The 26,935-nt window shown below is 49.6% G+C and overlaps 1 protein-coding gene across 3 annotated transcripts in view; it reads left to right on the top strand.

The window, feature by feature from the left end:
* Positions 1 to 26,935, top strand: part of LOC119967034 (transcription factor HIVEP3) — a 537,108-nt gene that overhangs the window by 103,773 nt on the left and 406,400 nt on the right. For all 3 annotated transcript variants that reach the window (XM_038799062.1, XM_038799046.1, XM_038799055.1), the window contains one exon: positions 17,453 to 17,554. The gene's annotated coding sequence lies outside the window, so the exon portion shown is untranslated. The remainder of the gene's footprint in view (positions 1 to 17,452; positions 17,555 to 26,935) is intronic.

The following is a 26,935-nucleotide window of genomic DNA, read 5'->3' as shown; positions in this document are numbered from 1 at the left end:
TGCAATGAACTATGTTGAAGGCAGTGTATGAATGCAAGTCGCTGTTATCACTCCACAAAGTGATCATCGGCTTCGAAAAAGACAAATGAGAGACTGTTTACTCTATTGGTATAAAAATGCTGCCAATGTGCAGCACATCAGTCAGCGGCTGAACAGGGAGACCCAAATGCACCATCAGAATTTGGAAAGGGCTGAGGAGAACAGCTGGTCAGGGTTCAGAATTCAAATATGCTGAATACCTTTAGGAAGAAGGAGTTGCACTTGCACATTAGCCTTGATGACCAGAGGATGTCCAAACGTGTTTTACAGCCAATGGGGGACTTTTTACTCACTGTTGCAATGTCGGAGATTTCCACACAGCAACCTCCCACAAGGTTTTGCGGGGGGGGGGGGGGGGGGGGGTTGTAAACTCCAAGGAGGGGGTAGCTCCAAGCTTTTCAAACCAACTTTTCAATGGACCCGAGTGAGAAAAGACAGCCGGAGAGAGAGGGTGAGGGGCAGGCAGAGACAAGGAGTGAGGGAGGGTGGAGACAGAGAGTGAGGAACAGGCGGAGACAGAGTGCGAGACGGGTAGAGGCAGAAAGCGAGGTACAGGCAGAGATTGAGAGTGAGGGATGGCGGAGACAGAAGTGAGCAACGGGCAGAGACAGAGAGTGAGAGTCAAGCGAAGATAGAGAGTGAGGAACAGGCGGAGACAGAGAGTGAAGGAGAGGGAGAGACAGAGAGTGAGGGACAGACAAAGACAGCGAGTAAATCACAGGTGGAGAGAAGAGAGCGAGGAATGGGTGGAGACAGTGAGGGACAGGCGGAGGCAGAGAGTGGGGGACGGGCGGAGACAGAGTGAGGGAGAGTTGGAGACAGAGAGTGATAGACAGACGGAGACAGAGTGAGGGACAGGCAGATACAGAGAGTAAGGAACAGGCAGAGACAGAGTGCTGGATGGGTGGAGACAGAGAGCGAGGGACAGGCGGAGGCAGAGAGTGAGGAACAGGCAGAGACAGAGAGTGAGGGACAGGCAGAGACAGAGCAAGGAAGAGGCAGAGAGCAAGGAGCAGGCGGAGGCAGAGAATGAGGGACAGGCGGAGACAGAGAGTGAGGGACAGGCGGAGACAGAGAGCGAGGGACAGGCGGAGGCAGAGAGCGAGGGACAGGCGGAGGCAAAGAGTGAGGGACCGGCGGAGGCAGAGAGTGAGGGACCGGCGGAGGCAAAGAGCGAGGGACAGGCAGAGACAGAGAGTGAGGAACAGGCAGAGACAGAGTGAGGAACAGGCAGAGACAGAGTGAGGGACCGGCGGAGGCAGAGAGTGAGGGACCGGCGGAGGCAGAGAGTGAGGGACCGGCAGAGACAGAGAGTGAGGGACAGGCAGAGGCAGAGAGCAAGAAACAGGCGGAGGCAGAGAGCGAGGGACAGGCAGAGACAGAGATCAAGGAACAGGCGGAGGCAGAGATCAAGGAACAGGCAGAGACAGAGAGTGAGGGACAGGCAGAGGCAGAGAGCAAGGAACAGGCGGAGGCAGAGAGTGAGGGACAGGCAGAGAGTGAGGGACAGGCAGAGAGTGAGGGACAGGCAGAGACAGAGAGTGAGGGACAGACGGAGACAGAGAGTGAGGGACAGACGGAGACAGAGAGTGAGGGACAGACGGAGACAGAGAGTGAGGGACAGACGGAGACAGAGAGTGAGGGACAGGCGGAGACAGAGTGAGACACAAGCGGAGGCAGTGAATGACAGGTGGAGCAGGGAAAGAGGGATAGGCGGAGACAGAGTGAGGTCGGGGTGAGACCGAGAGTGAGGGACGTTACAGGGATCAAGTCACCTGTGTTGTTACAAGATTCGTCAGTCTCTCTTTTGGAAAGGGAGAGGAATGGATACCAGACTCATTCCGTTAGAGTCCGGAAATCAAAAAACGTTGTGGAAGATGAAGCGAAGAAATAATTTAGAGAGACAGCATTGCTTTTATTATCCTTACAATAAGCTGTTATTAAACTCTCATCAATCACACCACCCTTTGCTTTTAAAGTTGCTCTCGTTCTCACATCAGGCTGAAGGTTTTCCTGAAAGTCTTGTCATTATTGGCAGGTCTGCAGTGTTCCTTCCTACCTCTTTATTTGTGAATTTTATGATAAATGCCATTAAGAAATTACTTGCAGAATCATCGAGTTTTGTTTTGTTGCAGAAAAAGAGCATTAGAATGAGTTCAAAGTTACATCAAGTCTACAGCACAGAAGGAGCCCATTAGCTCCTAACTGACCCATGCTGCATCATGAACCTCCATCCCTACTTCAACCTACATGATGTACTGTCAATTACCACGAGCCGAGAATGGTGAAACAATTGAGGCTTTATTGCACACTCTGCCTCCTGTAGCTGGAACCAGAATGGCAGCAGCGCAGGAGAGCATACACTTTTATACGCCGCATGCTGGGAGGAGTCAGCACGCAGGGATTTACCGTAGTACCTTTAATACACAGGCAGTGCCGTAATACATACAATATATCTCTAGTGGTGTTTACCACATTCACCCCTTGTTTGAAAAAGAGTCCAGTGGGGGTGAAGGACAACATTACAGATTAAGTCTGTCGGGGGCTTTGACTCTCCTCTGCGATCGCCTCAGTCCTGGTGGTGATGTGGACGCCGACATGGTCACCTGCGACTCCGGGAGTGTGTCGTCCTCTCCTTCGTCACCCCTGAGTGGATCCAGTGGGAGGACGGATCCTGCTGGGGTGGGGGCTGCGGTGAGGTGCACTGGAGGGAGGGTGGGTGGCACAGGGTGAATGAGTCAACCGGGGGGGGGGGGGAAGGAGCGGTGTCAGGTCGGGGGTCGTGGGTGGGGACCAAGCGGGTGCCAGGTCCTGGAGGGAGACTGTGCCCTGGCGCCCGTCGGGGTGTGCCACGTAAGTGTACTGCGGGTTGGCATGGAGGAGGTGGGCTTACTCGACCAAGGGGTCCGATTTATGGCTCCGCACATGCTTCCGGAGGAGGACGGGTCCAGGAACTGTCAGCCATGTTGGGAGTGAGACCTCGGAGGTGGACTTCCTGGGGAAGGCAAACATACGGTCGTGACGGGTCTCATTAGTGGCGGTGCAGAGGAGCGATCGGATGGAGTGGAGCGCGTCAGGAAAGACCTCCTGCCAGCGGGAGACCAGGAGATTTTTAGAGCAGGAAATGACGCAGCTCATCGCTCATGAAAGAGGATCCCCGGTCGCTGTGGATGTCGGTGGGGAAATCAAACAGAGTGAAGATGTTGTGTAGGGCTTTAATAACCGTGGCAGAAGGGGAACCAGGAGTACTCATCAATTACGTTGAGGAAGTACACGTTGCAGTCAGTGGAGGGGAGGGGCCCTTTTAAGTCCATGCTGAGGCGCTCAAAGGAGCTGGAGGCCTTCACCAAGTGTGCTCTATCTGGTCGGTAGAAGTGCGGCTTGCACTCGGCGCAGACTTGGCAGTCTCTGGTTACGGTCCTGACCTCCTCAATAGAGTAGGGCAGGTTGCGGGCATTGACAAAATGGAAGAAATGGGTAACCTCCGAGTGGCAGAGTTCATAGTGGAGAGCCCGGAGTTGGTTCACTTGTGTGCTGGCATATGTACCATGGGATAGGGCATCAGGGGGCTCGTTGAGCTTCCCCGGGCGATACAAGATCTCATAGTTATAGGTGGAGAGCTCGATCCTCCACCTCAAGATCTTGTCATTTTTGATCTTGCCCCGCTGTGTATTATTAAACATGAAGGCAACCGATCGTTGGTCAGTGAGGAGCGTGAATCTCCTGCCGTCCAGGTAATGCCTCCAATGTCGCACAGCTTCCACAATCGCTTGGGCCTCCTTTTCGACAGAGGAGTGCCGAATTTCGGAGGCATGGAGGGTGCGGGAAAAGAAAGCCACGGGTCTGCCCGCCTGGTTGAGGGTGGCGGCCAGAGCAACGTTTGATGCAGCGCTCTCCACCTGAAAGGGGAGGGTCTCATCAACCACGTGCCTTGGCGATGTCCATCTTAATGTGGTTGAAGGCCTGGCGGGCCTCAGCCTTCAGGGGCAAAACTGTGGACTTAATAAGTGGGCGGATCTTGTCCGCATAATTAGGGACCCACTGGGCGTAATACGAGAAAAACCCCAGGCATTGTTTCAGGGCCTTGGGGCAGTGGGGTAGAGGGAGTTCGAGGAGGGGACGCATACAGTCGGGGTAGGGCCCTAGGACTCCATTTTCCACTACATAGCCAAGGATGGCTAAGCGGTTGGTGTGGAACATGCTTTTCTCCTTTATTGTAGGTGAGGTGAAGGAGTTTGGCGATATGGAGGAATTTTTGGAGGTTTGTGTCGTGGTCCTGCTGATCGTGGCCGCAGATGGTGATGTTATCTAGGTGCAGGAAGGTGGCCCACAGCCCGTACTGGTCAACCATTCTGTCCATCTCTCACTGGAAGACCCGAGACCCCATTGGTGACGCGAAAGGGTACTCTGAGGAAATGATAGAGGCGACCATCTGCTTCGAACGCAGTGTATTGGTGGTCCTCCAGGAGGATGGGGAGCTGATGGTAGGCGGACTTCAAGTCTACTGTGGAGAAGACACGATACTGCGCAATCTGATTGACCATGTCAGATATGCGTGGGAGCGGGTACGCGTCGACCTGCATGTACCGGTTGATGGTCTGGCTGTAGTCAATGACCATCCTGTGCTTCTCCCCAGTCTTCACTACTACCACCACTTGAGCTTTCCAGGGCCTACTGCTGGCCTCAATGATCCCCTCCTGCAGGAGCCATTGGACCTCTGACCTGATGAGCAAGGCAGGTTTTTACACGGAGGGTGGTGAGTGCCTGGAACGCACCATTCAAAAGGCACCTTGACAAACACATGGATAGGATGGGTATTGAGGAATACGGCACAAGGAAGTGCTGAGGCTTTGGCAAAGGTTGGTATCACTACTGGTACAGGCTTGGAGGGCCAAACAGCCTGTTCCTGTGCTGTATTATTATTCTTTATTCTTTGTTCCTTGTTCTTTGACTGGCACAAAATGAAGTCGCACAGGATCAGAAGTGAGCTGGCCAGATGGATACAGAACTGGCTGTCATAGAAGACAGAGGGTAGCAGTGGAAGAGTGCTTTTCTGAATGGAGGGCTGTGACTAGTGGCATTCCTCAGGGATCAGTGCTGGGACCTTTGCTGTTTTTAGTAATGGTTTGGACGAAAATGAAACTGGACTGAAGAGTAGGTTTTCAGGCAACACAAAGCTCGGTGAAGTTGTGGATACTGATGAGGATTGTCAAAGGATGCAGCAGAATATAGATTGGTCCGAGACTTGGGCGGAGAAATGGCAGGTGGAGTTTAATGCGGACAAATGTGAGGTAATGCATTTTAGAAGGTCTAATACAGGTGGGAAATATACAGTAAATGGCTGAACCCTGAGGAGCATTGACAGTTGTACAGGTCCACAGGTCACTGAAAGTGGCAATACAGGTGGATAAGGTAGTCAAGAAGGCATACGGCATGCTTGTCTTCATCAGCTGGGGCATTGAGTATAAAAATTGGCAAGTCATGCTGCAGCTGTACAAAACCTTAGTTAGGCCACACTTGGAATATTGCGTTCAATTCTGGTCACCACGTTACCAGAAGGAAGTGGAGGCTTTGGAGAGGGTGCAGAAGGGATTTACCAGAATGATGCCTGGTCTGGAGAGTATTAGCTATGAGGAGAGGTTGAATACACTCCGATTGTTTCCACTGGCACAACATAGGTTGAGGGGTGACCTGATAGAAGTTTCCAGAATTATGAGGACAGTGAGAAGTCTTACAACAGCAGGTTAAAATCCAACAGGTTTATTTGGAATCACTAGCTTTCGGAGCTCACCTGATGAAGGAGCTGTGCACCGAAAGCTAGTGATTCCTAACACACCTGTTGGACTTTAACCTGGTGTTGTCAGACTTCTTACTGTGCCCACCCCAGTCCGACACCAGCATCTCTACATCACAATTATGAGTGGCATGAACAGAGTGGATAGTTTTTTTCAGGGTGGAAAAATCAATTACTAGAGGGCATAGGTTGAAGGTGTGAGGAGAAAGTTTAGAGGAGATGTGTGAGGCAAGGTTTTTACACAGAGGGTGGTTGTGCCTGGAATTTGCTTCTGAGGGAGGTGGTGAAAGCAAAAACGATAGCGGTATTTAAGAGCCATCTTGATAAATACGTGTCTTGATTAATACATGAATAGAGGGATACGGATCCCAGAAGTGCACAAGGTTTTAGTTTAGGCAGATACATAATCGGTGCAGGCTTGGAGGGTGAATGGCCTGTGCCTGTGCTGTTCTTTGTTCTTTGAGGTGGATCTCTGCCTGCCTCTGTGAGGAACATTGAAACTGTTGGCTGAAAAAAGACTCTGATCAATGTTATTTACCTTCTATCATGCTGGTGGTTGTTTGGTCCACCGACAGGAGAGCAATCAATCTTTATCAATCAGTTCACAAATGAGCCAGACATGAGGTGAGGGAATCCCTCCCCCCTCCACCCACCTCAGTTGTCAGAGATTTGAAAACAATGGGTGGATCCCTCCATTTCGTGGGTTTGGTGGCAGGAGGTCATTTAATCAGGTGAGAGGGTGGCAGGTAGAGCTGCTGTCGCCTTCCCGCCATTGCCCCGATCACATCCATGGCCCAATTGAGGCTCTTAAATGAGTGATTAATGTCTGCTTAAAGGCCTCACCCCACTGTTTCTGCTATTCACCCAATGCAGGGTGAACTCAATCACCCTTGTGGGAAGCCTAAGAAGCAAACTCTTGTTGGGGTTGTAGTAGTAGGGTCTGGTACATACAGTGCTAATGTGAGACTGAGTACAGTACCGACAACACAGTGATGTAAGAAGGCACATCACCCAGGGCCATGGTCAGTAAAAGATGGATAGGGATCTGGGAAGACGTACTGTGGAGACAGCTCCATACATGTACCCTCTACTGTGTGGTATACAGTTATGAGTTGTTAATAAAGACTGGATATTAATATACTCAAGACAATGAAGTTACTTCATGGTGTCCAAAGCAGAATTCTTCATGGGGGCAGTGTCTGGCTAAAAAACCCTTATCCTCACAAGAATGGTGAACTTCGAGGGCAGGATTCTCCAATCCTGCGGCTATGTCCGCAGGATCCGTCTCGTCTTACGATCACAAAGTCGGTGATGCCCCCACACTGTTCCGCCGCCCAGTGGGGGGCTAGCAGCTACGCAGCGTAAAGCCCCCGTGGACCCAGCCTGCCAAAAACTGCCCCCCTCGCCACCCTTGGACCACGCCGCACCAGCCCCCCACAGCCCCCACCGAAGCCCCTCCTGCCAGCGGAACGGCTCCCCCCCCCCGAATGTGGCGGTGCTGGACACAGTCCGCAGCCGTCATGCGAGGTCCCCGAACGGTGTGAGCACATATGAGCGATGCTGTCGGGGACTTGGCCCATTGGGGGCGGAGCATCAGGGGAGGGCCGCAGGTGATGTCCTGAGGCCGCCCATACCAGCATGCGGCACACTCCCCGAGTACACTGTTTTTGAGGGGCAGAGCATCGTAAAAATAGCACTGCTCCCGATTCCGCCGTAAACATGGATTCTCCGGCTGCTCGCCAAAGACGATTTCAGCATCGGTGATCAGAGAAACCCATCCCTATATTTCTAGCTCCATCGGGAGTCACCCTTGACCAGGGTAAGTCACAGAAATGGAGTCATTGGAGGAAAAGGTTTTTAAGATGCAGCATTACTACAGTACTAAATGAAAAATCAGAAAAGAACAAGTTAGGACACCTCTTTATTCAACTGGGGCAATTGCAAATAACATCATTGCACTACAAGTTATCAATGAGTCATCTGCCAAGTTTAAGGATGTTTTAAAGTCCTTCAACATTTATGTTCAACCTGCGATCCAATAAAATATTGGTGAGAACTGATTATTTTTTGAATCAAAATTTAGAGTACCCAATTCTTTTTTCCAATTTAGTGTGGCCAATCCACCAACCCTGCACATCTTTGTGTTGTGGGGGCGAACCCATGCAAACACGGGGAGAATTTGCAAACTCCACACAGATTGCGACCCAGGCCGGGATCGAACCCGGGTCCTCGGCGCCGTGAGGCAGCAGTGCTAACCACTGCACCATTGTGCCGTCTGGAGAGAACTGGTCCTGATAAAAGAGTCTAACTGCCCAGGGAACCTAGCCATTCCTTCATTAAAGATCTTGGCAGGCTGGCAGAGGGATGTGAATATAGCTCATCTGAGACAGAATCATGATGGGTGTTGCAGACGATTCAGTCTCTGACCTCCTAATAGTTAAAGGTGATATTCCCCAAGACAAGATAATCCATCTAGTTAGAGAGTCTGAGCTATGTGAACAAAACAGGACCATCCTAAGGGAAGAAAACACTACTTGGGATAGAAACCAGTTCAGTCCACCATATCAGGTAATAGAAATGCAAGGAGCATTCAAGTCAAGGAAAGCAATTCCTCAACTGTCCAGCAGAGCGACCTTGTCGGCGCTGTGGTTCAAAGCGCCTTCACAGGAGAGATCAGTGTCCTGTGACTGCCCAAGGCTTCCACTGCAACAGCCAGAACACTTTGATAAACTGTGCAAGTCAAAAAACCCAGCACTGCACAGACAAGGTAAGAAAAAGCCATCCACTAGGTTGACACCGAAAACCATGAAGACATAGCCATGCTTCTTGGGTGACATCAGAGGAGGTGGTTCTTCCTTTTGGAATGCTGACATCTAATAAATTTAAATTAGATTCAGATACCAGCATGACAGTCTTGACAGACGAGGAACCATGACTCCAAGGCCTTTGGATTTGAATGATGGACACTTTACTTCATGGAATGGGGAGTCTGACTCCTGGTCATCAGCATGATCCTTGAACCACTGAAGTATGGCAACAAACAGATCTTTCAGCTGGTGTCTGGAATCAGCATTTCTCTCTTCTGAGCAGGGATGTCTATGTGGTCCTAGATCTCCTCCAGATGGCAGAAGATGTCAAGGCCAACACTGTCGTTAGCCAGCCAGAACAGCACGGTCCTGAGTACTCAAACTCTAGGGCACGGGTTTTCAAACTCAGGGTTGCGACCCGTGGATGGGTCGTGGGCAGGTTTCAGGAGGGTCACGGCACTCAGTCGCGGCATTCCTGATGATGGGAGGAACGCTCAATGTCCGTCCATGACTGGCTTTTAAAAATTCCAGCTACAACAGCGTTTTGAGATTGCTGACCAACTTGCGTCTCCATGCCGGAACCAGCAGTATGTAGGCTTGGAGCCCAGTGGGGAGGACCGCCTCCTCCTGAAGTCAACACGCTGACCAGGGCCAATCTTTTTCAACGAACGATAGAGTCATCCCACCGGAAGCGGGGGCAGAGAGCAAATCACGTGCTGCATACACTGACGTCATGTGTTGGTGCGCGAGAGAGGTTCCTCCATTTTACAGCTGCCAGCAGTGCTGGAGTGAACTCCTGGCCTCTGGTTAAGAATCCATGAAGATGAAACTGAAAACAGCAAAAAAGCAGCATAAAGATGATTACGTGAGGTATTGCCACTGCAAATCAGGATTCAAAGCTCATATGTGTTATATGCAGGGAAGTACTCGCAAGTTAAAGTTTAAAACCCTCAAAACTTCAAAGACGTTTGCAGACTAAACATGGCGAGTTTGAGGACAACCCACTTTAATTTTTTCAACGGATGCAGTGAGACCTTAAATCATCAGCTGAAGTCATTATCAGAAATGTAACATTTAATAACAAAGCAAGTGAGATCGTGAGGACCAAGCGGGCTCACCTATCACATTAAAGGTAAGTGAAAATGGTGGGACGCAAATAATTGTCCCGCACTTTAAATTTCTTTGACTATGTCTTGATAATCCTTCAACTTTAAGCTCCGGCACCCCTTGTTTCTTTGGCACTGGGTCTATTATTGATGCCTCTCCCTCTCTATTCCACAATTAGCAACAATATCCACCCAATCGGCTCCCCCACTCTGGAACTCTTGCCATGTTTCTTTGTCATCCACTTCCCCATTTCCAAAGACTTCCTCAAAACATTCCCCATCCATCTACATTTAGTCACATTCCCATTTCCTGCTCTGTGAATGAGTGTTTTTCAAACGTCTCTCCTGGGGTCCTTTGTAAACTTTGGCACATTCTCTGGGATCGTCCCAAGTTTTTTCACGCTTCTCGGGTCCCTCATGTAAATATTGACACATTTTTGAGAATTCCCCCTGCCCCGACAATCAAAAATACAACTTGAGCTACTCAAAGAAAAATAGTGGTTTCATTCCCGAAGACGTCTTTCAGTGAAATGTGACAGAAATAACAGTCAGCAAACATAGAAATGTGATGAACAGACAGGAATCTGTGACTTTGCATTCCCCAGAGATCACAGATTCCCTTAGGTCTGCCCAGTTTGAAAATCAAGGACATTCAGGTCAGAACACGAACCAATTGAACCACTCAGAACCACTTTTGTGTTTTATTGAAATTGACAACGTGGACCTACACATCCCAGAACCAGAAATTCCAAACACATAAAACAAAAATCCACAAAAATATTGATCACTTTGGCACGGCGTTGCCCATGGCTCCATGCGAACAAACAACACAGAAGGAAGTATTTGAAGAGAGCGGAAGGATTGCTTGAGGAGACCATTCATGTTTCAGCAAAGGAGCTGACTTACAAGCTGTGGCAGTGAGGCATTCTTGCGATCCGGCTGCCTTCCCTTGTGCACACAGACTTCAGTGAGACACGCCTAAATCAAACCTCCAGCAGAAGGGAAGGCTGCAGGGCGACTGAATCGAAGTCTTGAAAACTCTGAAGGGGTTTATTACGGTAGATGGGTAGACGTAGGGGGGTTTGATACAGAAGGTGGGCAGATATAGGGAAGATGTTCCCACTTGGTACGGCGGAGGGGTGGGGAAAGAGACGTTGAAAACCCAATGGCTGGAAATGTTAAATAATCACTACATAATCCATTTGGGATTTCTCATCTTTCCCCAGAGTGGTGAGAATGTGAATTGCCACATAGACTGTGAGACTAATAGCATTGACAAAACAGGTTGGAAAAGGATTGTATGGAGCATGAATACTGGTGTGGACCAGTTGAACTGAGTGACCTGTTTCTAGGATGTGTTTTCTGTGTAATTTTACATCGTAAGCGTTTTGGTGATGGGTTTCATGGATTGAAGCTGTTGGTTCTATGCAAGTTATCTCTTCTCATTGACATTGATGTAATTGGAGTATTCCCGGAAAATTGAGTTTTTAAATTAATTATTCAGGAGGTCCAGAGAGACAGAGAGATGGGTGACCACCAGAAGGGGCAGGCAGTCAGTGCAGGAATTCCCTGTGGTTGTCCCCCTCTCGAACAGGTATACGGCTTTGGATACTTTTGGGGGAATAGCCTATCAGGGGAAAACAGCAGCAGCCAGAGCAGTGGCGCCACGGCTGGCTCTGATGTTCAGCAGGGTGGGTCAAAGCGTAGAAGAGCAATAGTCATAGGGGACTCTATAGTCAGGGGCACAGATAGGCGCTTCTGTGAAAGGACGTGAAAGAGACTCCAATGTGGTATGTTGCCTCCCTGGTGCCAGGGTCCAGGATGTCTCAGAATGGGTAGCGGGCATCTTGAAGGGGGAGGGCAAACAGGCAGAGGTCATGGTACATATTGGTACGAACGGCATAGGCAGGAAGGGGGATGAGGTCCTCCAACAGGAGTTCAGGGAGCTAGGCAGAATGTTAAAAGACAGGACCTCTAGGGTTGTACTCTCGGGATTACTCCCTGTGCCACATGCCAGTGTGGCTAGAAATAGGAAGATAGAGCAGCTAAACACGTGGCTAAACAGCTGATGTAGGAGGGAGGGTTTCAGTTATCTGCACCACTGGGAGCTCTTCTGGCACAAGTGTGACCCGTATAAGAAGGAGGAGTTGCATCTAAACTGGAGAGGCATAAATATCCTGGCTGCGAGGTTTACTAGTGTCACACGGGAGGGTTCAAACTAGTAGGGCAGGGTGGTGGGTACCGGAGCAATAGGTCAGAAGGTGAAAAAATTGAAGGATAACTAGGGAACATGGCTCCGAGGAAGAGCAGACAGTGAGCTGAAAACAGTAGGACTGGTGGCCTGAAGTGCATATGTTTTAATGCAAGAAGTATAACAGGTAAGGCAGATGAATTTAGAGCTTGGATTAGTACTTGGAACTATGATGTTGTTGCCATTGCTGAGACCTGGTTGAGGGAAGGACAGGATTGGCAGCTAAACGTTCCAGGATTTAGATGTTTCAGACAGGATAGAGAGGGATGTAAAAGGGGTGGAGGAGATGTGGTACTGGTTAGGGAGAATATCACAGCTGTACTACGGGAGGACACCTCAGAGGGCAGCGAGGCTATATGGGTAGAGATCAGGAATAAGAAGGGTGCAGTCACAATGTTGGGGTTTACTACAGGCCTCCCAACAGCCAGCAGGAGATAGAGGAACAGATAGGTAGACAGATTTTGGAAAGGACTAAAAGCAACAGGGTTGTTGTGATGGGAGACTTTAACTTCCCCAATATTGACTTGGACTCACTTAGTGCTGGGGGCTTGGATGGGGCAGAGTTTGGAAGGAGCATCCAGGAGGGCTTCTTAAAACAATATGTAGATAGTCCAACTATGGAAGGGGCTGTACTGGACCTGGTATTGGGGAATGAGCCAGGCCAGGTGGTAGAAGTTTCAGTGGGGGAGCATTTCGGGAACAGTGACCACAATTCAGTACGTTTTACATTGCTGGTGGACAAGGATAAGAGTGGCCCTAGGGTGAATGTGCTAAATTGGGGGAAGGCTAATTATAACAATATTAGGTAGGAACTGAAGAACCTAGATTGGGGGTGAATTTTTGAGGGTAAATCAACATCTGGCTTTTAAATGTCAGTTGAAAGGAATTCAGGACTGGCATGTTCCTGTGAGGAAGAAGGATAAATACGGCAAATTTCGGGAACCTTGGATAACGAGAGATATTGTAGGCCTCGTCAAAAAGAGGATACAGATCTAGGTGTACACGTCCACAGGTCACTGAAAGTGACAACACAGGTGGAGAAAGTAGTCAAGAAGGCATACGGCATGCTTGCCTTCATTGGCCAGGGCATTGAGTATAAAAATTAGCAAGTCATGTTGCAGCTGTATAGAACCTTGGGCCACACGTGGAGTATTGTGTTCAATTCTGGTCGCCGCACTACCAGAAGGATGTGGAGGCTTTGGAGAGGGTGCGGAAGAGACTGACCAGGATGTTGCCTGGTATGGAGGGCATTAGCTATGAGGAGAGGTTGAATAAACTTGGTTTGTTCTCACTGGAACAACGGAGGTTGAGTGGCGACCTGATAGAGGTTTACAAAATTATGAGTGACATAGACAGGGTGGATAGTCAGAGACTTTTCCCCGGGGTGGAGGGGTCAATTACTAGGGGGCATAGATTTAAGGTGCGAGGGGCAAGGTTTATAGGAGATCAACGAGGCAAGTTTTTTTACACAGAGGGTAGTGGGTGCCTGGAACTCGCTGCCGAAGGAGGTGGTGGAAGCAGGGACGATAGTGACGTTTAAGGGGTATCTTGACAAATACATGAATAGGATGAGAATAGAGGGATATGAACCCCGAAAGTGTCGAAGAGTTTAGTTTAGACAGGGCAGTATGGTCGGCACAGGCTTGGAGGGCCCAAGGACCTGTTCCTGTGCTGTACCTTTCTTTGTCCAATTCACCTAACAGCATTTTTTTCGGGACTTGTGAGAGGAAACAGGAGCCCCGGCGGAAACCCACGCAGACACAGGGCGAACGTGCATATTCTGCACAGACAGTGACCCAACCCGGAAATCGAACCTGGCACCCTGGCACTGTCAAGCAACAGTACTAACCACTGTGCTGCCTTGCCGCATTAATACCCCATTTGAAAGACAGAACCAGAGATGGTGCAGCACTCCTACACTACGGCACTGGCAGTGACAACCTAGATTTTGTGAGAAGGTCTCCCTAATGGGACTCAACCTTCTGGTTCAGATGGACAGGCTATCAACTGAGCCACGGTATGGTAGAATTGATGAAAAGGTTAGGCTGTTGCGAGAGTGACAATGCAAATGCATCCTGTAGCAGGCCTCGTATGCAGTGGTATTTTAGAAAATGGGAAATGCCAACGGCTGCCAGCAGGACTGTTAACATCTGCAAAATGCAAATACGGGTGAACAGTTTGAGGAGAGAATCTTTGTCAGGAATTTTTACTCTTTTCCAATGCAGCTTATTTTTCAGTTTTTGCTTGTTATTGTATTACTCAATATTTATTACAGCTCTGTCTATAAACTCTGCACCGCACATGGTGTGACAATGGAACTTGCTATATGTGTGATTCCATCGGACGGAGGGCTCACTGCACTTGTTCTGTCATTTCAATTCAAGCTTCAATAGGTGCAGGGGAAAGGGTTGGAGCAGAATTGAGGAATCAAAGGACAGGGAGCAGGGAATAATGCCAAAGTACACAAGTACATTGCACAAGCTAATATTTGGTGATGTGAAGATTTAGATTGCTGTTTTCGGCCAGGCCTTCTCAATAACTCAAACACATTTCTATCTTAAGAAGATGCCCTTTGGGCATTCAAAGCATTTAATGCAATGTTACTCCGATTTAAAAAAAAATCTATTTGTGAGTTTTTTACACTTTATCTATGGTCAGGAGCTGCTAGAGGCTGAGGGGGATGGTTTATGAAAGACTTGCATTTCCAGTACTTCATAGACAAAGGACAAAGAAAGGTACAGCACAGGAACAGGCCCTTCGGCCCTCCAAGCCTGTGCTTACAATGCTGCCTGTCTAACCTAAAACCTACAGAATCGATTCCTCAATTCTGCTCCAACCCTTTCCCCTGCACCTAATGAAGCTTGAATTGAAAACATCTGGGCTCTGTATCCCTCTACTCCCATCCTATTCATGTATTTGTCAAGATGCCCCTTAAAAGTCACTATCGTATCTGCTTCCACTACCTCCGACGGCAGCGAGTTCCAGGCACCCACTACCCTCTGTGTAAAAAACCTTGCGCGCACAACCCCTCTAAACTTTACCACTCGGCCCTTAAAACCTATGTCCCCTAGTAATTGACTCTTCCACCCTGGGAAAAAGCTTCTGACTGTTCAATCATCTCAGGATGTCCCAAAATGTTTTACATTGAATGACATACTTTTGAGGTGTAGGTATTGTTGTAATTTAAAAGTGCAGCAGCTAACGTGCAGACAGCAAGGCCCAATAACCAGCAAGTGTGATGATAAACATACAAAATGTCTTCAATGATGTTGATTGAGCAGCAAACAATGCCTGGAACACTAGGAGAATTCCCATTGAAATGTTCCATAGGGTCGCTCATACTCAACCAAGAGGGAAAAAGGGGCCGTGATTTAATGGGCTGGATTCTCCGGTCGAACAGTGTTTTCGGCGGCGCACCATTTGTTGGCGACGGAATTCTATTTTCCTGCTGCTTGTCAATGGGATTTCCCACTGAAGCAACCCCATGCCTCTGGGAAATCCGTGGGTGGGGATGCGCGGCCGGTGGAAACAGTGAAACATAACGGCCGGAAAACTCTGCCCAACATCTCAGAAAGACAGTGCTCCTGACAGTGTAGAACTCCTTCACTATTGGTGTCAGTGAAATATTTTGTATTCCAAACTCTGGGGCGGTATTCTCCAATAATGGGGCTATGTCCCCATGCCAGCGTCAAAAAGCAGGGGCAGGATTATCCCATCTGAAGGCAAAATGTTGACGCCATTAGACTGGAGAGTTTAGCGACGGCGTCATTGGACCGCTAAGTGTAGCAATGCTCTGCCCTACAGGAGGCCAGCACGGCACTGGAGTGACCCACACCGATCCAGCTGCTGATACTGGCATCAAATGGGTGCCGCGGTTCTGCGGATGCACGCTGCGACCGGCGTGAATGCTCGCATACGCGGTAGCCTCCTTCTCCGCGCTGTCCCCGACTCAACATGGATTAGGGCTACAGGGGCCGGCACGGAGCAAAAGAGGCCTCCACCATGAGAGCCGGCCCGCCGATCCATAGGCCTCAATCACGGGACAGGCCACAGTGGAGGCCCCCCGCCACCGGGGACGACCCTCCCTCCCCCACTCCCCAACAGGCCGCCCCCGACAGGATGGATGCCGAGGTCCCGCCGGGTCAGACCAGATGTGAACGGTTCCGGCGGGACTCGGGCTTTTTTGGGTGGCCACTCGGCCCATCCCGGACAGAGAATCCTTGGGGGCGGGCGCGTAGAGCAGCCCCCGACCGGCGCCGTGCTGACCGTGCCTGCGCCAATGTGGCTGATTCTCCGCTCACTGGAGTATTGGCGGCCATCGACGTCGGAACGGCGTCGCGCGAATAGCGCTCGGCCCGGTGATTCTCCAACACAGCATGGGCTGAGAGAATCCCGCTCCCAGATTCTCCAAGCTGCAGGGGGTTTGCAGGGCCCCGGAGTGCATCTCGCAGCTCTGGCTGTGGATACGGGGCCCTGCAATTCCGGTCGGGAGTCCATGCATGTGCACGGGCCGGAGGCCTGTGGCAGCCGCCCGTGCAACATGGCGGACTCGCACCATGGACCTTGATGCAAGAAGTAGGTCTCCACAAGATCGTGTGTGCCCACGGATCAGTGCCGCCCGATCGCTTGCCTGGCCATCCATGAGGCCTCCCCTGTTAAAGAATCCCCCTGCCCCCACCAGGGCGGCAGCGGACTGAGTCACCAGTCATCACCGGCTGTTCCCAACAGGCAAAACGGTGTTAGAACCACGCCGTCGGGAACTCAGTCAGATACCCTCGGTTACTCTGGCCTCTGTCAATGGCCCCCTATGCTGCGTAGACCGCACGCGCGTCATTTGCGCTGATTCTCCAGGGAATGGAGAATCGTGGGAGCGGTATCGAACCGGATTTCGTCATTGATGCCCATTCTCCATTCCCGCGCCCATCGCAATTTTGGCGCGGAGGCTCGGAGAATCCAGCCCCTGATGGGGCACTTGACCTATGACTTTCTGATTCAGAGGCGAACTTGCTGTCATTGAGTTATGGCTGCCACTTGTGCAGGCTGAGTGGGTTCGTAAGAAAAAGAAATTAAAAAGTAGGACCTACCAGCAACTCAAAATTGTCCCACTACCCTCCCACCATCCTTTGATACCTTCAAATTGGAGCATGGTTGTCAACTTTCTGGTATTCTGTCTCTGAATGTCCTGCAATTAATGAATCATCTCCTGGACATTGTTTCCAGTAACTGGGACAAAAAGAAACATGGGAAAATAGCACAGGGGGTCAAATCAACTCTCTCATACTTCAAATTCGACAATTCGATGTGAAACAAAACTGTGGGTGCAAAGCCAACATTGGTGTGTTAATTGGCTGCTCCAGCCAGCTGCAGCATAATGCTGCCTCATTGCTGGATTTTCTTTTTAATACGACATAAGTGCCATTTATTTATTTTTTAAAAATCTCTTCCTTTCTTTCAGCATACACTCGGGCTAACTCAGAGCAAGTTGTGAGGTTCAAGAGGAATGACCTGGGACTCAAGTGGTTGGCGGTTACTGTGACATCAGTCCAAAGGATAACAAGTAAGGTGTTATTACAGAGTTAATTTACACATTGTATTTACGTTCATATCAAGCTAACTGGTCAAATGTGAGCTAATTTGAGATTGTTGCATTGAAGAAGGTCAAGCTCCTCGAATATAGAGGGGATGAAGTTTTGCTCCAAATATACACAGTTCTAGTTAAACCACATCTACAGTATCATGAATAGCTGTGGACACAGCGGGTGGGCTTCTCCGGTCTGTGACGCCGAAATCGCGTTTGGCGATTGGCCGGCGAATCCCCGTTTCCGACGAAATCGGGGGTGGCGTGCTTTCGCGATGCACCGCCCCCTCTCGGAGTACGCTGCATGACAGTCTCAGGACATTGCCAGAGGCCCACCCTCCGATGCTCCGCCCCCGATTGGCCGAGTTCCCGATGGCGTCTGTCGTGTGTGCCATTTTTTGTCGGGAACTCGACTTTGCGGCTGTGGGCTCAGTCCAGCGCCGCCACAGTCTGGGGAGAGCCGATCTGCGGGCAAGGGGGATTTTGGCAGGGGCTGGGGGCACTGTTAGGGGGTGGTCCAGGGCTCACGAGCTGGCGAAAGTGGGGGCACTATTTTGCAGGCTGGGTCCGGGCGCGGCCACGCGGTTTCGGCGCAGGGCTGCGGAGAATCCAGCCCAACATATCTGGGATCTATAGATCACTCAGCCTGACACTGATGTGTGAATCAGTGAATCCCCAATAAAGGAGAAAATAGGAAAAAAAAAGAAACAAAAAATATCAGTCAGCATGGATTTTAAAAGGGAAAAATTTGTTTTCACCAACCTCATTGAGTTCTAGAAAGACTGTAGCCATCTCAGATAGCCACCTGCAAAGGACTGTGGGAATTATGGCCAACGGGCAGCACGGTAGCATGGTGGTTAGCATAAATGCTTCACAGCTCCAGGGTCCCAGGTTCGGTTCCCGGCTGGGTCACTGTCTGTGCGGAGTCTGCACGTCCTCCCCGTGTGTGCGTGGGTTTCCTCTGGGTGCTCCGGTTTCCTCCCACAGTCAAAAGATATGCGGGTTAGGTGGATTGGCCATGCTAAATTGCCCGTAGTATCCTAAAAAGTAAGGTTAGGGGGGGGGGGGTTGTTGGGTTACGGGTATAGGGTGGATACGTGGGTTTGAGTAGGGTGATCATGGCTCGGCACAACATCGAGGGCCGAAGGGCCTGTTCTGTGCTGTACTGTTCTATGTTCTACCCCAGGACCCAGACGCACTCAGAGCTTGTGTATGTATTTGCAACCCAGATAGTTAGACCCGATCGAACCCCCAGCTTGTTTGCATTCTAATGGCCCATTTCCCCAGAACAAAAGGACTCTACTCAGGTAATCGATACAGGTGCAGACTAACCGGCACCACTCCCTTTGCTAAGAAAGCCCAAACAGCCAAGGTCAATGACCGCTCAGGAAACGCCCAGCCATCAAGGCATCTGGCCCTTTATTGGCCAAAATCGAAGGCAGTGATCGAAGCCTGTCCAATTATTGGGCCCAAAGCTAAGGACCGCCCCAAAGAGCGCGAAATCCCAGAGAGATAAGAAGAGACACAACCATGTGTTCGGTCTCTCTTGGCCCCGGCCTATGCCTAAAACCAAGTGTAGCATTACGACCAGAAGACAAGTTCAAGACCAACGATCGCTACCAGACACTTGAGCCCAGCAGAAAAGAATCCACTTCTTCCACCCAGCCACGCAAGATCCGAACAAAGGCCTTGTTCATCTGCAAAGAGCCGGTTGCCCTGCAGTTAAGTATAGGTTATTGTAGTTGTTAGGTGTAGTTTAACTTGTAATGTTTTATGTTGCATGTCGAAATAATCCTTGTGTATAAACAAACTATCTTTGAACTTGAACTGATGAACTGGTTGTTTGGTCCTTTGATCGATATCCAGTAAAGCCTTGTGGTGGTATCATTTGATAGCTGGCGACTCTGAAAAGCAATATTATGATTAATAACTGCCATATCTAGTTAATTTGGTAGCATAACTGGTGGGATAGTATTCCACTCATTAAAAAGAGCAACATTATTGGTGTCTCCAGTGCCAATTGGCAACATTATTGGCAACATCTGAAGTGATTCGATTTAGAAGTGAGTTTGTCACTCCGAGAGAACTATCAAAACTTTGAAATCAAATTGAGGAAAAGTGAAAGAAACCATAAATGTAAGGCCCGTATCGATCAAATCACCAAGATTAGGAAGTGTGTATTAAGCTGAATGCGTACTAACCGGGATATATGGTAAACTCGTTAGATTTTGCGTAAAACTATCGGGAGTATTGTGAACCGTAAAATAGCCAAGGCCATACCCGCTGTTCGAATCACTGCCTTATTCCCCCTGTCCCAAATTAACGGTAGGAAAAGAGAAGTTAGAAGCAGAGCAAAAGAGAATTTAGAGGTAGGAAAACAGAGATTAACGGTCGGAAAAACAGAGATAATAGTAGCAATGGCCACAAAAGCGATGGAACGCCTAATGAACCCGCAGGAACCCGAGGTCGCAGCAACCAACAGAGCAGAGCAGTGCGCCACATGGGAAGAAAAATTGAGGAAGGGGAAAGGATGGCCCCTTTGGTCCGAGTTTTGTTCAAATGATGAGTCAGGTCCAGGAAGCATAGGACAAACCTGGTGGGACAATCTAATCGAGGTGCATAAGAAGAATGCAGCGAAAGTTCGTAAGCCGATGGCAATAGTGTCCTGTTTGGAACAGTTGCGAGGCACAAAGGAGGTTGTGAGGAAGCTCCGCAGACAGCTGGTTGAGAAAGAGGAGAAGAATGAGGGAAACTATAGTGAATGTGAAAAGATTAATGAGCAACTCCGGGAACAGTTGGCAGCTAAAGATAAAGAGATGGCTGATGTCAAAGGGCACACCAATCTTGTTTAGTTCACCTTCGCAGCTTTCAGACCCAGTACGATAAAGCCTACCAAGATACACAGCGTGCAATTTTGGTTCGAGAAGAGATAGAACAGCAGGTAGCACAGTTAACAAGACAAGGCGCAGATTTAAAGGCAGCTTTACGAGGGCTTCATAGCTCCACTACAGAACAAAGACAGAGCACAGTAGATCACGCGAACTGTAGACGACAAATAGCAAAGTTGCAGTCACTGCTTTCAGTGCAAAACGGATTCGGAGATACCTTTGGACAAGATTTAGATGAGGAGAACTAAATGAAACTGCCCAGAGGTATGTGGAGGATACCGAAAATTACAATAGAGCCCCCCCCATGCCCCGAAAACAAAAGCACCCGCACCACCGACTGCACAGGAAGCACACACCACCATGAATCCGGTCACCACACAGCACAAGTCATCGGATCGGGAGGCCCCGATTGCATTTACCCCACCCCATTATCCGTCACCCAATTGAGAGATGCCTGCCCTAAAATTGATCTATTCGAACCCACCGCAGGCCCACATAATTTCTTTGAGAGAGTACGACAGCAAACGGTTATGTACGGTCTGGACAAATGGTAGGAAGTTAAGCTTATAGTCATGAGCCTTGACCCGTCCGTTAGCTCAGCCTTACCAGAACCCCAGAATGTAGGAGGAGGAAGCCTAAAAGAAATGCAAACGGCCATTTTAGATGCGATCGGGTACAACAAGGGAGACCCTGGAGAAAGTTTAAACCGCTGTAGGCAAAAGAAGGGAGAGCATCCAACCGCATTTGCAGGTCACCTCTGGATCCATTTTAAGGCAATATTTGGGGATTTGAACTACGCACACTTAAATGAAGACGACACCACTAAATGGGCCCGCACTTTAGTCTCCCACGCCACAGAAGCAGGTCAAAAGCCTTGCGTAAATCACGACTCCGCAGGTTTTAAAGCGATTCTCCAGAGCTTGGTAACAATCCCTACATAGGAAGGCAGATCAGGAAAACGCAGAGGCGAATATGCACCCAGTCAGGACTAACCAGGACCCAGCATGGGTAAATGAGGGCAGACATGAAGGACAGCACCCCAGAACACAGGCACCATGAGGTTACTATAATCGTGGACACATGGGACATTACGCCTGCAAATGCAGACAAAACCCCCCGAACCAGCAACGGCACCAGCAATTGAACACCCCACCTAGGAACAATGCTAAGCCTATACATAGCATTAGTGCCCAAACAGATAATGCAGTAATCAACACCATAGACTGACGGTGTTCGGACTCCCCAACTTGGCTCTGCGACACACTCTGGGACAAATCAGGCAGACCAGTAGTCACAGGCACGGTCTAGGGACATCCAGTAGAGTTCGTTTGGGACGCAGGAGGGTCCCGCACCACTTTAAACTCCTCCACAATGTTTCAGCATGACAAATGGCCCACCACAGACACCATCACCCTTAGTGGATTTACAGGACACGTACAGCAGGGATACATTACAGGCCCCGGAGATATTCTGATAGGAACCATAAGCACCAGGCACCCCGTTGTTTTAGTCGACTTGCCCCAAACAGCTGAGCTCTTTCTAGGAATCGACTTTATAAGCTCCCACAGCCTTTCCTTTGACCCCGTGAATAGATGTGTATGGAAAATGGCCAAAATAGCGAGAGCCCCCCCTACACTCACAGTAGGGGACTATGAACATAGGATTTGCTCAGTAGGAGACTATTGGTTTGATCCGTAAACAATTAGTACAGACCAGACAATTAGAGAGGTTCGCAGAAAACATAAAGGGCGCGATTCTCTGCTACCCACGTGGCCTGGGAGAATCGCGGGGGGGGGCCCCCGCCATTTTTTACGCCTCCCTGGCGCCCCCCGCGATTCTCTTTCCCCCCCCCCCGGCTCGGAATTTTTCACGCCGAACGGCGATTCTCCGAGCCCGATGGGCCGAGCGGCCGGCCCTTCACGCCCGTTTCACGACGGCGGCAAACACACCTGGTCGCTGCATTCGTGAAACGGGCGCCAGATGCCCGTTTGGGGCATCTAGGGACCCGATTGGGACGGGAGCACCACGACTGTGCTCGGGAGGGGACAGGCCCGCGATCGGTGCCCACCGATCATCGGGCCAGCGTCCAAAACGGACGCACTCTTTTCCCTCTGCCGCCCGGCAAGATCAAGCCACCACGAGTGGCCGGGCGGCTGAGGAGAAAGACGGCCACCGTGCATGCGCGGGTGCGTGCCGTCTGCGCGATGAAGTCTTCCGCGCATGCGCAGGTTGGAACCGGCAACCCGCGCATGCGTGGATGACTTCACATTCTCGGCGTGATGAGGTCGCTGCCAAGAAAGATGGAGGCCCGCTCCTAGCCCCCCGGGTGGGGGTGAATTAGGTGCGGGGAGCGGGCTCCGAGGCCGTCGTGAACCTCGGCCGAGTTCATGACGGCCTTCACCAATTCGGCCCCCTGCGGAGAATTCCGCCCAAAGCATCCTTCGCCCAACACAAACACGATTGTGGGAAGATCCCAGGAATGGTCACAATTTCAGATCCCGATCCTAAGCCACAGAAGCAATACGGTTTCCCACAGCAAGCCGAGGGTGAGATTTCAAAAGTCATCATTAGCTTACTAGATCAAGGAGTAATTCGGCCTGTAGCCTCAACAAACAATGCCCCAATTTGGCCCGTAAAGAAACCCGATAGTTCATGGAGACTACCGAGAGCTCAACAAGGTCACTCCATTAGCAACCCCCACCGTTGCCACAAGTCCCGAAACCATGCTCAAGCAGGGAGTACAAGCAAAGTACTTCACAGTACTAGACATTAGCAATGGCTTCTGTTCCATTCCATTAGATAAGGCCTGTCAATACAAGTTCGCGTTCACATTTCAAGGGCAGCAGTGTACGTGGACATGCCTACCGCAAGGTTTCCACAACTCCCCCTCCATTTTTCACCGACAATTGGCCAACGTACTTTCCAAATTTTCCCGCCCCAAATACCTTATTCAGTATGTGGACGACTCACTCCTACAGACGGACACAAAGGAAGAGCACGTTAAGCTTCTTTCAGAATTGTTAGGTCTCTTACAGTCAATTGGATGCAAGGTTAACCCAAAAAAAGCCCAGATCCTAAAAGAAGAGGTCCTTTATTTAGGCACCTTTATCAACCACGTGAAGAGAGAGATTGAACACAAAGGAATTGAGTCAATAGTTAAATTGCCCCTGCCCCACAATGTCACTGCATTCTGGTCATTCTTAGGATTAGTTGGATATTGTAGGAACCATATAGATGGTTTTGACACAAAAGCAGCCCCACTCTCAGAGCTCCTAAAAAAGAATGCCCTATGGGAATAGCTTCCTCAGCACACGAACACCATTGATGAATTAAAACGCGCCCTAGGCACAGCCCGCTTTGCAAGTTCCAGACCCACACTCTCCCTACGCCATAGAAGTAGCGACCACCGACCGAACCCTATCAGCAGTACTCCTACAGGAGAGACATGACCGATTAGGACCCGTAGCCTATGATTCAAGAATTTTGGATCCTGTAGAGTAAGGATTTTCAGCCTACAAACGGCACTCGCTCGCAGTCTTTTGGGCAGTACAGTATTTTGCATATATCACAGGCCTTAACCCAGTAACGATTTTAACCGAGCACACCCCAATGCAGCTACTGTTAGACGGTAGGTTAAAGGACGGTTCAGTCAGCCAGATTAGAGCAGCTCGCTGGACACTGTTGTTACATGAAAGAGACATTACAATTAAATGTACAAAGACCCACACATTTTTAGCAGACAACCTTCAGTATGCAGGAACCCCACATGAATGCCAGATCATTGCAGCCAAACACCACACAGGACCCTTTATTCCAAAGTCACCACACACACAAGCAGGCATCAGAACATAGAATCCCCAGACCACGGACAAAGCTTTTAAGATTTATGTAGACGGTTCCTCCACCATAGAGAATGAAAAGAGAATGACTGGTTGTGGAATGTATGTGGAAGATGCACAGGGACGTGCATTGGAGGAAATATCTTTAAAATTACCTGGCCACCTAGGATCACAAGCAGCCGAATCAGCAGCTATAGCGTATGTAGTGCAGCACCCAGATTCCTTTCCGACCCCAGCGGACATACATTCGGAAAGTTTATATGTCTGCAATAGTTTGACAGAATTCCTGCCCTGTGGGAATTTTGAAGATTCGTATCCGCTAATGGTAAACCCCTACCCTCAGCCCCATTGTTGAAGCATCCTAAAGACAGCAAAAGACCCCACATATGGCATAATCAAATTGAGAAGCCATCATCGTTCCTCCCCATCAGGTAACGTAAAGGCCTTAGCCAAGTCAGGATCATGCCACGGACACTTTTGGCAACCCCCTGAAAGTGAACCAATATTCGCAGTCCAGGTTTCACAGACCAATATCGAAGATTTAGCCCAGGCCCAAAAGGCAGACGACACTCTTAAGCAAGTTTTAGACAGTAACTTCCCAGCCCCCTACGACAAATTCAAGGACTCACTGACGGTACAGGACGGTATAGTTTTGAATAATGGAATTTATGTGGTCCCCACCCAGGATAGAAACCAGATAATTTACCAGTTTCATGACGGACACGGACATCAGGGGATAGATAATACCATTGCCCATTTAAGGCCTTTGTGCTGGTGGCCCTATTTAAAAGCAGACGTCACGCATTATGTTGAGAACTGTTTAATCTGTGCACAGAACAATCCTGAAAGGTACTCCAAGAAAGGACAATTGAGACACACTCGACCTGATAATGGCCCATGGACAAATTTACAGCTCGACTACATTGGTCCCCTCCCACCCTGAAGAAATGGTTTTAAATATGTATTAGTAGCAATCGACACCTTTACAAAATGGGTAGGAGCATTTCCCTCCCGGACGAACACAGCGAAAACCACAGGTAAGATTTTGACCCAACAGATATTTACACGCTGGGGTCTTCCCCTAGCATTGAGTCAGACCAAGGTTTCCATTTCACCGGTAGACTCATGCAAAATGTCCCAACGATTTTTGGAATCAAGCAAAAATTTCACATAGCGTATCACCCCCAATCCAGCGGCATTGTTGAACAAATAAATCGCACCTTGAAAGCAACCATTAGAAAAATGATGCAACAGCATAACACCACATGGGACACAGTCCTCCCATTCGCCCTTATGTTTATTAGAAACACAGTATCCAGTTCCACAGGTTTCACCCCCCACACTCTCATGACCAGACGGCCCATGAAAGCAACTGAATATTTATTAGGTTTCCATTTGGCAAACCCCACAGTCACCGCCCTCACCCATGAAAAAGTGGTCCAACGAGTCACGGAAAATATTAAAGCAGCACAGCTCGCTGCTGTCCGACTAGGCACTAGGAAATAGCAGAGTAAGGCCTGCTTTGATAAAACAGTCCACACCATAGAGTATACAATTGGTCAGCAAGTGATGGTTTCCCTGTACAATCCCAGTTCGTTCCCCTCTTCTAATTTGGAGGACCCTACTCCATTTCGAACAAAGTGAACCCCTCTCTGTACAAGATAACATACCTCAATGGTAAAACTGGTTGGTTCCACATCAACCAGTTCAAAGTCTATGGAACCCAATGTAGCCACTCCCACCACATCTCCCGAGCAATAGCAGATGATTCCGCCCCACCCATCGACAATCCAGTCCAACCCTCCCACAGCCATGACAGCACGTCCACGCCCACAGACCCGACCTTGTCTCCGCCCACAAGAATGACTTTCCACCTTGAGTTTGATTCAGACGATAGCACCAGCCTCCCCAAATTGACCACGTTCACTGACCATTGGTACAACCTGCCCGGCCCCAGTCACTCGAGCCCCTAGAACCACGACCAGGACATGTTTGGCCCCCAATATCCCCTTCCCCAGCCAGAGCCACTGCTACCGCCCGACAACAGTAATTTGCCATTCACTGCCACCGCCCCTACGCCTCATGACAAATGAACCCTTTTTTGGCACCGCGACAACTCTTGTAGATTGGTAAGACATAACGATTCGGATTCCACGACGGCCCACGCGGCCACGGCACAAAAACGGCAGATATGAGTCTGGCAATTGGGAGATGGTGACGATTCCGTGTCTGACTCCTGTTACGGTAACCCTTTTACAATGCTTTTTGATACAGAGCCCTGAGATGTCCAGTTGATGAGAAAAAGGAACTGCATGAGATTTACGGTGTCCTATTTACTGATGGAGCCTGCCCGCCTTGTATTTTCTCCTTTCTTTCTTATTGCTTCATGGTTTTAATTAATATCGACCTGGCACCTAATTTTGTGATACATAGTTACTCTTCTGACGCCATTTACTGACCAATGGCCTCTAAAGGAACAATTATTGGATCTCACATGTGTTACAAATTCTTACCGCTCATTTTGGTCACCCAGGTAGTGGAGCAACGCACTGATCACCGCCCTACCCGGGAATCCCACCCATTCTTGCCCGGCCGCGGCCCACACGCACCTCATGTTCCCGTCACTTCGAGTA

Source organism: Scyliorhinus canicula, chromosome 1, assembly GCF_902713615.1.
Source record: "Scyliorhinus canicula chromosome 1, sScyCan1.1, whole genome shotgun sequence".
Classification (NCBI taxonomy): Eukaryota; Metazoa; Chordata; class Chondrichthyes; order Carcharhiniformes; family Scyliorhinidae; genus Scyliorhinus; species Scyliorhinus canicula.
Note: the sequence above shows the minus strand (reverse complement) of the source record. Positions and strands in the feature narration are given on the sequence as shown.